Raw genomic sequence first — 13,950 nt, 5'->3', positions numbered from 1 at the left:
TACACTCCAAAATACAACAGCAGCATCATCCAACAGCAGAAAAACACCCAGAATATTGGCCCTCTTTTAAACATTCATGTCTTGTTCGCTCTTTCTCCTGCCCTTGTTGTTGTATTTAACATAAAACATTGAAAACAACAAAAATATCCTTTAACTACTGTCTGACCTTCTACTTTCGTTTCGTTGTACATAGTGTGTTTGTGTGTATCTTTCTACACAAACAGACTTACATTTGTTTTTAACACATCCATTTACTATAAATGTTCGTTTTGTACATTTTTTTTCCAGGATTCTATTCTATTATTTTATACGCATTTCATTTCATTTAATTTATTATATTTATTGCTGTCTGTGCATGTGAGTTTGTCTATTTTGTATTGGAAATTCAGCGAAAGTAAATTTTTGAATTTTTGCCAAAAATCCAATTGTTCTGCAGTAAAGTAGGAGGGAATTTAAATAAATTTAAAAACAAAAGAAATTGAATTTAAACTCTACAGATTTAATAGAATATTGGTAAGAAACTATGTTTGCTTAAAAATGTGAACATTTTTTTCTTTTGAAAAGATGCTAATTTTAAAAATAAGTCTTTTTATAAAGGAAAATTTAATAATAAAATCTTATTGTTCTCCAAATTATTGAAATATGCACAAAGTAAAAAAAAAATTGGGAAAAAGTTCTTTTTCTTTATGAGTTTCTTATAATTTTTTTATTGTTATATTTTTTATTAAAGTATTAAAAATAAAAAAAAATTTCCATAAAAAGTACTTTTTTGTAATAAATCCTACTTTTTCGCAATACATTTTAATTATTATCCGTTTTATTCAAATATTTAAAATTGAAACATATTTCTGAAAAAGTACCAATTTTACAAAAAGTACTTTTTTCCAAAATAGTACTTTTCTTAAAAAAAAAAGTCTAATTTACTTTTATTATGAAAAAAATATTATTGAGATAATTTTATTAAAATTTTGAACTTTGAAAATGATATCCTATAAAAGAGCCAATTTTTAAAACTGAAATTTTTGGAAATATTACTTTAACTTATAAAAGTTAAACTAACTTTTTAAAAGAAAATTAATTTTTTAAGAAGAAGTACCTTTTTAAAAGTACTTTTCTTCTTATAATAATAGACAAATTTTTCTGAAATGATACTAATTTTGAAAAAAGTACTTTTTCCAATAAGAGTTTTTTTATAAGTTTTTATTATTGTATTTTTTATAAAAATATGATGTATTTTCCAAAAAAGTACTGATTTTAAAAATAGTACTTTTTGTAAGAAAAGTTCTTTTTACATTTTCATTGTAACTTATTATAAAGATATGAAAAATGTAAACATTTTCTTGTAAAGATACCAATTTTGAAAAAAGTACTTTTTTCAATAAGAGTTTGCTTATAAGTTTTTATCATTGTATTTTTTATAAAAATATTTAAAATATGATGTTTTTTCCGAAAAAGTACTGATTTTAAAAATAGTACTTTTTGTAAGAAAAGTTCCTTTTACATATTCATTGTAATAGTTTTTATTAAGATATTGAAAATAACAAATTATTTCTTAAAAAAAGTATCAACTTTTTTAATAAGTACTTTTCTGCAATAGTACTTCTTCCCTTAATAAAATATTCTTCCATAATCATTCAAATATTAAATTAATAACATATTTTCTGAAAACTATCAATTTAAAAAAATAGTACTTTTTTAGAATAGTACATTTCTTCAAAATTTAATAGTACATATGAAAATATAGAAAACTTTTTTTTTAAAAAAGTACCAATTTTAAAAAATTTCTTTTTTGGAATGTAGTTTCTATACAATTAATCAATTATTAAAAAAGTATTTTAGAATAATAATTTTGAACCTTTTATTTTAAAGTCCTTATTTGCAATTGAACGTAATAAAATTTTCTGAAAAATTGTTTATTGTTACTATTAAATAATTAAAAACAGAATAAATATTTTTTTAAAATAGTACCATATTCAAAACAGTCTATTTTAGCAATTGTACTTTTCGTTGCCAAAGTTTTTCAATGCGCTTTAAGCTTAACAGCAAACTTATTATTTTAAAGTGCGTTTTTGAAACAGTACTTTTCTTAATAAGACATTATTAAAAAGTACCAAAAGTTTTTTGGTATTAAAATCTAGAAATTAATTTAAATGTAGCATATAATGAAACTAATTTCCCCTTTTTTAAAACTATAAACATAGCATTTGTTTAATATTCCAAATGGAGAGACAAAATACACAACTGTTTTATGCGTAATTATATTTTTATTTAAATATGTAAATTATTTAAATATTTTGTTTTATATATAAACTTGTTCTGGTTTCTTTTAAATATGTCGTCATTATAATTTTTTTGTAAAAATAATATTTTACATTTTTTTCATTAAAAATTCCCCTTTTACTGATTCATTCTTCTCTGAAGCTGTAAATTGTAAAAATTCCTTTAAGAAATTTGTTTGGTTTTTTTTAATAATCGTATTTACAAGTTATTTGAAAGAATATGTACTTTAACCTTTAAGGTGTTAATAATGTGGTTTACTAATGCAATTAATTAATTGATTTGTTTGTTTGTTTGCTTTCAATGTACTTATTTTTCAATTTAAAAAAACTTTTAATCATCTATTAGTTATATGCGTAATGGGATTTCGTTGAATGGTCTGTAAGTTAAGGCAATTTGTTAAATTTATAATTTTAATTATGTTGAATATTTTTTAATTTTAGTTACATATTTTAAACAAAACCTTGACCAAGGTTTCAGTAACTGAAACTCAATTAAAATTAAACGATTTTAAAATTATATTTCTTTATGTTTAGACCCAATGGGAAATGTATAAAGAGATCTAAAGAAAACTTATTTATAAATTTCACCAACTGTGACAATATAAAATGTTAGAACTAGCATCAGTTTCTATCCCCTAAGAACCAGTCATGTAACTAGTCTGTAACAGTTTCATTATCTCTTGAGTTATTTAAGAAACTGTTGAGAAATTGCTGACATTCAAGCAAATTTAAGTGAAACTCAGCAAAGTTTTCAGGTAATTTTATTAGAAGATTTGGTTAGAAGATAAATTTAAAAAGTACTTTTTTTAAAAAATGTATAATATAAGCTTTTTGATATGATATAGATATTTATGTACTTACAAAATAGTACTAATATCAAAAAATAATTAATTTTAAAAATAGTACCTTTTTTAAAAAAAATACTACTTTTTTGCAAAATGGTACTAATTTTAAAAATAATACTTTTTACTTTAAAAAATTCCTTAAATTTCAAATGAGTATTTTTTTTTTAAAAAATAGTACTTTTTAAAATAGCTCTTTTTTAAAAATAGAAAAGTTTTAAAAAATACTAATTTTTGAAAAATTATCGATTTACAAAGTATGTTTTTAGAACTAATTGAAAAAAAAAATCATTTAAAAAATAGTACATTTTTAAAAAGTACTACTTTTTTCAAAATAGTACTTTCTTAAAAAGTATCTATTTACTTAATAGTAATTGGAAAAAATAATACAAATTTTAAAAATGGTACTAAAATAATACTAATATCATAAAATAAATAATTTTAAAAATAGTACCTTTTTTTAAAAAATACTACTTTTTTGCAAAATGGTACTAATTTTAAAAATAATACTTTTTACTTTAAAAAATTCCTTAAATTTCAAATGAGTATTTTTTTTTTTAAAAAAAGAGTACTTTTTAAAATAGCTCTTTTTTAAAAATAGAAACGTTTTTTAAAAAATACTAATTTTTGAAAAATTATCGATATACAATTTTAGAACTAATTGAAAAAAATCATTTAAAAAATAGTACTTTTTTCAAAATAGTACTTTTTTAAAAAGTATCTATTTACTTAATAGTAATTTGAAAAAATAATATAAATTTTAAAAATGGTACTAAAATAATACTAATTTCAAAAAATAAATAATTTTAGAAAACTACTACATTTTTAAAAAATTATTTATTTGAAAAAAGTACTAATTTTAAAAATATTATTTTTTAAAAAAATACTAATTTCCAAAAAAGATATTTTAAAAAATAGTACATTTGTCACTATTCTACTATTACTTAATAGTACTTTTTAAAAAGCATCTATTTACAAACTAGTATTAATTAAATAAAGCACTAATGATCTGGCCATTTTTAAATTTCAGTGGATTCTTTCTAATAATATTTATAACTGGGAAGAAAGCAAGTTTTAAAATAACAAAAACTTACAAAAATAAAAATTTTGTTTCCCACAATATTCTTTTGATGATAAAAAACAATTAATTTTAAAAATTGTAAAAAACTACTTTTTTCAAAAAAATTACTTTTTTTCAAAATAGTACTTTTTTAAAAAGTACCTAAATATTTACTAATTAGTAATTAAAAAAAAATAAACAATAAATAGCTCTTTTGCCAATCAACAAATTTTCTAATTTTTTAGTTTCTAAAATCTATAAAAATTTCTGGAAAATTTTCCTATTGGCCACACTTTCTTTAAGTTTTTAAACTCTAATCATCAGCAAAAGGAAATATTTACAGCCAATATTTAATGATTATTTTAAAGATAATTTGCAAATTATTGAAATATTGTTTAGTTTCACCACCGTTACACAAAACATTTCGTTTCTTTTCAATATTTAATTAATGAAATTCAAAAAAAAAAAAAAAAACGAAACAAAATATTTGTTTGGGTTTTTTTCTTCTTTTAAATCTACACAACATCCTGTAGAAAATCATCAATCATAAATTATAATTAACACTTTTAGTCTAACTACTAGTTTTAAAGCCAGAAAAAAGAATTTTTCTTTTAAACCAGATTTTCCATTTTAATTTTCATTAATTTTTTACAACCTCCTCTTCATCTTATTAGACAAAATCTATATGTTTGAGAGATGTAAATCATCTTTGTAAATGGTTATAGAAAATAAATAGGGGGAAATACAACAATTTCATTACATATCCAATAAAGTGAAATTCCAAACATTTAATGATCTCGTCCAGTTTGTTTGCCATTGAAGAAAAGGAAAAAAAAAGTTTTAGAAATTTCTAACTATTTTTTTTTATTATTTGTTTGAGCAAAAACAAGTTGGTTTAAATAAGAAATGAATTGATTGCATGAAATGCTAAAGAAGATGAATACAAATTTGATTAATATTAATGAAATCAATATAAAAACTAAGCAGACCCTTAAAATATTTTCATTCATATACATTATTATATTATATAATAAAGGGGAATAACAATTTATAGAAAAATAATAAATTTGTATTCTGCTGCTATATAAGTGGTACCTTCGAACCCTGGCCTTTTAAAATGTCCGCTGGCATGTCTGGCAGATTTTTCTTTATTTTCCTAAATTTGTTTAAGTAACAGCTGGAAAAGATATGCAATCCCCAGTAGTTTTACATTGTGGTAAAGCGGAAATGTCGTTTTCAAATTTCTTAAAATCTGCTACAATAATTCCACTAAAGTAAAATTCCAGAATTTTTAAGAAATTTTAGTTTCAGTTTAAAGTTCCTTAGCTACGTGTGAAACTCTTGCCCCTACACTGCGACTGAGTTTTAGTCTGACTGCATGTAGTGATTGCACCTGCATACTTCGCCCTAACTTTATTTCGCTTCCTCGTATTCTCTATAATTCTGCGAAAATAAAACCTCAACTTTGAAAAAAAAAAAAAAATGTTGACTTTTTTTCATGAATGAATATTTTATTAATCAGTCACTCAGTCAGTCTGTTTGGTTGGTTGGTTGGCTTTTTTCTACACACACTTTTTTTTTGTATTTTTTGTTTCGTAGTAATTTGTAGACTTTTTAACTTGAGGCACATTATTGTTGGCTGTTTGTCTGAGTGCGACTTTCTGTCAAATGGGTTTGACTATTTTATTTTTGCAGTACATAGGTACTAGCAGAGTAGAGATGTCAGGGTTTTATTTGCCTGAATTCAATTCAATCAATTTTATTACTTTGCAAGTGTGAATGGGAAACACATTTTGCTGCAAAAAATATATATATATTATTTAAATTCAATACTCAATATGTATTGGTGTTTAAATATTTAATTAAGGCGTTGATAAATTTAAGAATTTTTATTTAATAAATGATGGACAGCGTATCTCGTATTAAAAAATATTACAATAATTGAAAACTGGAGTAAGTAGCTTTTCAAATTAGTAGTAGTTGAAATTCGTAAACAAATTTAACGAAATCTTTAAATTTACATTTGAAATCCATTTTCAATATTTTTACATTATCTTTGCTAACTTTGAAAATAGTTTTAATAATGTACATTTTTGTAAAAAAGTAATTTTTTAAGAACATAATTTCTTTATAAAAATGTACTTTTAAAAAAGTCCCACTAAAAGCTAAGGTACCGCTAAAACCCCATCCTAGGCACTTTTTTAAAATAACTTTTAAGAAAATTCATTCGTTTTATACATTTGTCAAAGAACATATTTAATTTTTGTCAAAAGAGTACTTTTAAAAAAGGTCCCCTAAAAGCTTCTATTAACAGAAACAGCCAAAACCTAAATATCTCAATGGAATGTATTTTAGGGGCTCGCTACAATCGCATCCTCAGCACTTTTTTAAAAGAAAATTCTTTCGTATTAAACATTTGTTAAACAACATATTTAATTTTTGACAAAAAAGTACTTTTAAAAAGGCCCCCTAAAGCTACTATTAACAGAAACAGCCAAAAGCTAAATAGCTCAATGGAATGTATTTTATGGGTTCACTACAATCCCATTCTCAGCTCTTTTTAAATGAAAGTTTAAGAAAAGTTTTTTTTGTATTATACATTTGTCAAAGGAAATATTTTTAACGAAAATGTACTTTTGAAAAAAACCTCCTAAAAGCTACTACTAACAGAAATTTTCAAAAACTAAATGTCACAATGGAATGTATTTTCCAACCCACTACATTCTTGTATGATATACATTTGTGTCATTGTAAGCATCATTTCAATCATTCCGAAAATGCATTTCATTTCAGCTATGTGTAATCTAGGCCCAGAAATGAGTGATTTAAAAACATCATAATTTTTTAATACAAATCTTCATTTAGTTTTAAGATATCAGAATTTCATTCCCAGAAAACTAATCCCCTTATTCATAGTGACATTTTTATTTTATAAAAATTATAAACTTTTTTTTTTATAGACAATTTTGTATGGAAATATTGTTTTATAAACCTTTTTAGTATGAAAAATATTAACTCAAACTTTGAATTATAATTCAGAAACACGACTGGAAAATAACTTTAACATTTTTGTATAAATATTACTCAGTTTTCAAAAAATGTTTCAGTGCTTTACACAAAAAGATTTGAAAACTTAATCATATTCTTCATTCGTTTTGTTTTTTTTTTTAAATATTTGTAGAGATTTTCAATTAATGATAATTCAAGGAATTCATTCTATGAGTTGTCAAAAGAATGAATTCTAATTGAAATGAATTTGAGACACATAAAAAAAACTATTTGAATAATTCACAATACTGACATGTACTTTGACACATTACAGAAGTGTTGCTGAAATTTCAGCATGATTATGTTTCACAACCATAAATTGCAAAAAATGCAATTCATTGTGAACTTTTTTCAATAAATTAAAAAAATATGAAAAAAAATGATTTAATTTTAATAGTTTTATTTTATCATCAACTTTTTTTTTAAACAAATAGATATGTATGTATTTGAAAACTTTTTACCATGTGAAAGCTTATGTAATTTACTATAAATACAAATTTGGTAATATTAATTTTTACTTTGAAAAGTAAAATTTTAGAAAATTTTCTTAAATTTTTTCCAAAAATGTTGCTATATTTTAGCGGATAAAATCTTTTTTTTATTAAAATTTTTAAACATATTTTGTTATGTTATAAAAGCTCTTTTAATAAGCTATAAGTAGAATTATCTAAAATGAATTTAGCTTAAATAACTTTAATTTTGTGAAACTTTTAAAATTTCACATAAATTTCTTATAAAATTGGATTCAAAAACTTGTTGCTTTAGTTTAAAAGTCTCAAGTTTTAATTATGTTTTTGAGAGTTTATTTACTAATTTTGATAAAATAAAACAAAACAGGAATAAATTCGAAAAATATTTAAATTTTCAAAAAAATAATAAATTCAAAATAAAGTAGAATTCAAAAAGAATATATATTTTTTGGCAAATTGTCAATAGCATTTTGTAGTAGCCTTTAGTTCAAATTCCAAAAAAATATATATTTTTATTGACAAATTTCCAATAGCTTTTTTTTTATTTTGATAGATAATTTAACCTCCTTTGATTTCAAATACCCAAAGTTATGTCTGCTTTAATAAGTATAATTTTAGGAAAGTTATAAAATATCACAAATTTTAAAATGTTTATTTAAAATTTGTTTCTAAAACTTTGATATAATATAAAAAATCTGGGCAATAATTTATAAATTGAAACACATACATATTTTTTTTTTATATTTTGAAATTTTTAAAAAATTATTTGAAAATTTTTGAATTTTTTTTAAAATTTATTTTGTTTAATATTATTAAAAATAAAAACATTCATGTTTCAAAACATTTAAAATTTTGTAAAAAAATTTAATTTTTGGAAATTTTTTTAATAAAAAGTTTCTGTGCTAAAAATATCTAATTTCTTTGGAATTTAAATTTTTTTTTGAACGTTTAGTTTTTCAAATATATGATTTTTATTAATAATATTAAAATTTTAATTTAAAAAATTCTAAATGTTCATAATAATGAAATAACATTTAATTTTATAAAACAGTTTCTTTTTTTGATAATAACTTTTGCTATGTTTTATAAAATCAATAAGTTTTCAAATAAAATACCAATAGTTTTTAAACAACAAATAATTTCAATTGACTACATACTTTTAAAAATACATTTGTTTGATTTTTGGAAAATAATTTTTTTCCAGCAAATTGTTGCTTAATTTTTGGCTTTAGTTTGAAAGTTCATGCAATTAGCATTGTAATAAAAAGTAGGCTTTAAATATTTCCATTTTATAAAACTTTCAAAACTTTTTATAAAATTTTATGATTCTCATATTTTTAATAGGGTAACAAATAATTAAAATTTGCTACTTTTAAAAATTCAGATAATTATTTGGCTTCAGTTTGGAAGATCATGCAATTAAGTTTATAATACAAAAATTCAAATATCAGGTATGCTATAAATTTTTTAATTTTTAGAAACTTTAAAAATTACACTTAAAATTTTCATATTTTGGTAACTTGTTTCCAAAACATTACTTTTATTTTGAGATATCATTCAATTAACTTTATCTTAAACATTTTAAATATCCTGTTTGTTATAAAAATTAAAATTTTAACAAACTTTGAAAATTTCACTTATGAAAATATTTCATTTTCATTTACTTCAATAAATTCTTTTATTATAAATTTTACACAAACATTTTATTTAAAATTTATGGAAAAATCTTTAATTTTTTCCAAAACTTGTAATTTATTTGAAAATCTCATTTAGTAAATAGAGGTCCTGTTCGTTTCAGAAAAAAATTACATTTTTTTCCAGACATTTTTTAAGTTACATACATTTTTTAAATTATTTCCATTGCACTTTATTCTTTTTATTTGAAATTTTTAGCACTCACCTTTTACACTTGACAAATTGTTAAAAAATCCAATTATTTTTCCTTTTATACTGGCAATTGTTCCCAAATTAAATTTTTCGCACACACTGAAATTTTCTTTTGGCACAAGTTTTTTGTTTTTCAGAATTTCTTTAATGAAATTTTCTTTAACACAATTTCGTTTGGTTGCTTAAACTTATAATAAAAAGAATTCGTTTTATTTTTAAATTTCTAATTAGAATTAATCCTTTGGGTCGTAAGACCGACCGGTTAGTTGTTCAATAAATTAGTATCCTGGGTTTTTAGGGTTCGTTAGCACACTTTTCTGTTTTGTCTTAATATTTTATTTAAAACACTTGTTTTTTGTTTTAATTGATTATTTTGTTGTTTATTAAATATTTAATTGATTTTTCATTTATTTTCATTTAATCAAATCAATTAACTGGTTTGTAAATTTTTTTTCTTAAATAAATTCACAAAATTTATTAGATTTTTATAACGCAGCATGCAATTTGTTTTAGAATTTTTTTCTATTTTTTTTTTCAAATGAAATTTTAGTTTGGGAATTATTAACGGATAAATTGGTTAAACAATTTTAGTTTAAATAGAAGTGGGCTCAAAAAATATCTGTGTGTAATAGATTTTGGCACCAAGATACAACCGCTTCATTAAATTCAAAGAGACTCGGAGTCATAACTTCTCTACGCTTATTTATATAGCCTCCGTTAAGCGGCGATTTTTTTACATAGAGAAAAGTATCAGCCAGCGACGACGACGACAGCGTTTTATACAACAACACACCACTAGCAACAGCAGCCGCCAAATAATAATAAAAGCAAAAACAATACAAACAAAAAATAACATCCAAATGTTACCAACATCACAGATACGGACAAACACACACACACAGAAACAAATGCGAAGAGACAGACAACAAAGTTAAAACAACAACTGAAAGACATTTACACACAACCAACAAACAACAGACCAACAGACAGATACATCAATGGATGGATGGCTGGATGGTTGGTTGCTTGGTTGGCTGGATGAATGGTTGTTGGTTTGGATGGCTGGCTGGCTGACTGGCCAAATAAAGAAATTCTCAAACAATACACTACAAACACTGCTACCGAAATAACGTCGACTGAGACCGCATTAGTATCTGCAGCATTTCAAACTCTTTACTAAAGAACATCATCATCAAACAACCTCAAACTTGTAGCAAACACAGCAGCAAGTTGCAGCAAACACAACAAACACAACAGCAGTTACAACTAAATGCTATTTAGTGGTGGTTACCATCTTCATCTGCAGCATCATCATCATCGTCATCAAATTCATATTTATTTTATTTAATAGAAATTAAAGGTGGTGGTTTTTAATTCAATACTTGTGTTCTCCATCATACCCAACATATTTTATTAAACACTTCCAACATTCTATTCATACTCACAAATTTCATATCAAACTGGTTGTAAGTCTCAAATTTTATTCAAACATTTGCTCTCCGCCATACAGCAGTGCAGTCAGTTCAATTTTAAAGCACCATAATTCCATAAGCTGAGGTAAATGTAGACGTTGACGGTGCGTTGCGTTGCTGTGGTCAGAGCAGCGTCAACGTTTAATCAAGTGGACGACGATGTATGATACGTAGAAAACAACAAAAACAAACGCATGTTTGCAAGCAAAATGACTTTTAATTTGTTTTTTTTTCTTCTTCAATTTATTGTTGTTGTAATAGTTTTTGATCATATTTTTTTGTTGTTGTTTTGATATTAAAAACGCACGACTTTGAACAAGGGTTGCTGAATTTAGTACATACGTAGTTTTTTTGCAAATAGTGTTTTTGCGATGTGCTTGTTTGAATACAATATATGTACATACGGCGGATCAAGTGAACCATTTTTTAATGTCTTCCGATCGGGAAATTTGCACCAAGGTTAGACCTATTGGATAGTAATTCAGACATAATTTTTCAACAAGATCGGTCAAGAACTCTCTGAGTTAGAGAGGGTCAACAACTAACCTTGGTACAAATATCATCGAAAGTCATCGAATTGAAAAAATTGATTCACTTGACATGAAATCCTCCATATATATGTATGTATCTTAACAGTATGCTGGGGCGAAACGATAACTTTTCATAAAAAAATTATTTTGAACATTTACTCTTCTTAAATCGATAATATGTATTTGGTATACATATTTTCCATGACCACATACAATTTAAAGTTCTCCTGAATTTCAAAATTTGTTCACATTTATACCCTATACCACCATAGTGGGGTATATTGGGTTATCACTGATGTTTGTAACGAGCAAAATTATTTTCCCAACACCCACCTTAAAATATACCAACCTGCTCACGATCACATTCTGAGTCGTTTAAGTGATGTCCGTCCTTCCGTCTGCCTGTCCGACCTTGTAAATCTTTTCTAGTCAAAGCCTATTGAATTTGGTTAGAATCGGTCCATTATTTCTTTTAACCCTTATACGATTGCCCTATCTGAATATCTCATAAAGATCTTAGTTACATAGATATCCAAACCAAATTCGGCACAAATAAGTTTTATATAAGCCGAACTCACACACACCAAATTTTGTGGCCATCGGTCCATAATTAGTCATAGCTCCCATATAAGGTCCACTTCAAAAAATCACTTTAGACATACCTCCGATTTGACTAATGATCACATTTCAGCAGCTCATAACAGACCCTATTGCTCCCACTTAATACAGAGAATTACCTTAGCTCCATAGATATTTGGCTTTGGTGTCGATTTGGCTGGTTGATCGGTCATCACATACGATCTCTTATGCTTCGTTATTGTAATGGATCCATTTTTCATCGGAAAAAAATGATTCGGTGCAAAAATTATGTTCTTTTATAGCGTAACGTTCGTATGGTACCCAATTTCCCTGCTTTTTAATAAATTCTGTTGCTCGAAAACATTTTGAAATTGTTGATTGAGTAGTTCCCAATGTTTTTGCAAACTTTTGTTGAGTTTTACAACAATCTTCATGGATTAATGACTTCAACTCTTGGTCTTCAAACATTTTTGGCTGGCATGGAGGATCTTTGTCTTCCGCGTCAAAATCGCAACTTTTTCGTTTTACGTTTTGTGAAAAAGCAAAATACTACAATTAGTTATACCACTTTCGATCGGAATAAAATTCTGTGGCAGCCCTGAACATTCACGAGTTTTTGGAATACTTTGAATAATGAACTTGTTATGGTCTATTTGATTTAAATCATTTTTGTTGAATGAATCTTCTGCATTTGTTTTCTAGCTTTAAGCATCATTTAGAGAAAGTCTAGTTCAAAAAACATCAAATAAAACTAAGGAATTAAAGTTCATTATTCAAAACTCGTGAATGTTCAGGGCTGACACAGAATTCTATTCCGGTCGCAAGTGGATTTCCCTTTGCGGGAATTCCCGTGAAACATGAAACACTACTCGCCCGTTGAAACCGATGGAACACATTCATCAAAACTACCAGCATATGCCGCTTTGTTGTCACACCTTTCTACACTTCCGAAGCTAAAAAAAAACGTGAGAATAAATGACAGATATGTAACCTTCAAAATAACATACATATAAGTTATTAAAAACAAAAACCGCGTTCAAAAGATATGCCATCTACTGTAAATCCTAAATAATTACAAAGATTTTCGAAATATTAGGAAAATTTTACTAATGTTTACTATCTCCTGAATTTTGTATGTATTGTTAACCTTACAATGGCTTATAATTGAAAAAAATCTTTAGAAAATGGAAGATTGTTTTTTTGAGATTTCCTTTTTTCAATGACAAAAAGGATTTTTAGGAAAATATATTGAAACTAGGATATACAGGGTGTCCGCCGGAAGGTCTTGACAGTTCATATTTGGCAGTAGTGAAATAGACACGTGGTAAATATATTACTGAAAAATATTCCATAAACCTACGTGTTTTAATCGTTAAAACATTTTATCAAAATCAATCATCGATTACTGTGACGATGAGAAACTTACGTGAAATTATTGTGAGAAACAACGTGCCTCATCAGTCACCTTTGCATCCATTAAAAGTGACAGTCTGGTGTGCAATTTGGTCAGGTGGAATCAAATGAAAACGGCGTAACGGTAACTGTGAATGGGGAGCGATATCGTGATATGATTGAAAACTTTGTAACGCCACAACTGCATGCTTGGGCTTGATTGACATGTGGTATCAACAAGACGGTGCCACATCGCATACAGCCAGGATTACAATGGAATTACTGCGAGACCTCTTTCAACAACCAGTTATTTCAAGAAATGGTGAAGTTGATTGGCATCCACGGTCGCTTGATATTTGACTGCTCCAGACATCTTTTTGTGGGGATATCT

At 25.2% G+C, this 13,950-nt stretch overlaps 1 protein-coding gene across 1 annotated transcript in view; it reads right to left on the bottom strand.

Annotated features, from left to right (window-relative positions):
- Positions 1-9,904, bottom strand: part of tnc (tenectin) — a 134,410-nt gene extending 124,506 nt beyond the window's left edge. The window contains exon 1 of the mRNA XM_065502500.1: positions 9,600-9,904. The gene's annotated coding sequence lies outside the window, so the exon portion shown is untranslated. The remainder of the gene's footprint in view (positions 1-9,599) is intronic.
- Positions 9,905-13,950: the final 4,046 nt, after the last annotated feature.

This window comes from Calliphora vicina, chromosome 1, assembly GCF_958450345.1.
Source record: "Calliphora vicina chromosome 1, idCalVici1.1, whole genome shotgun sequence".
Taxonomy (NCBI): domain Eukaryota; kingdom Metazoa; phylum Arthropoda; class Insecta; order Diptera; family Calliphoridae; genus Calliphora; species Calliphora vicina.
This window is presented reverse-complemented; position numbering and strand designations above follow the sequence as displayed.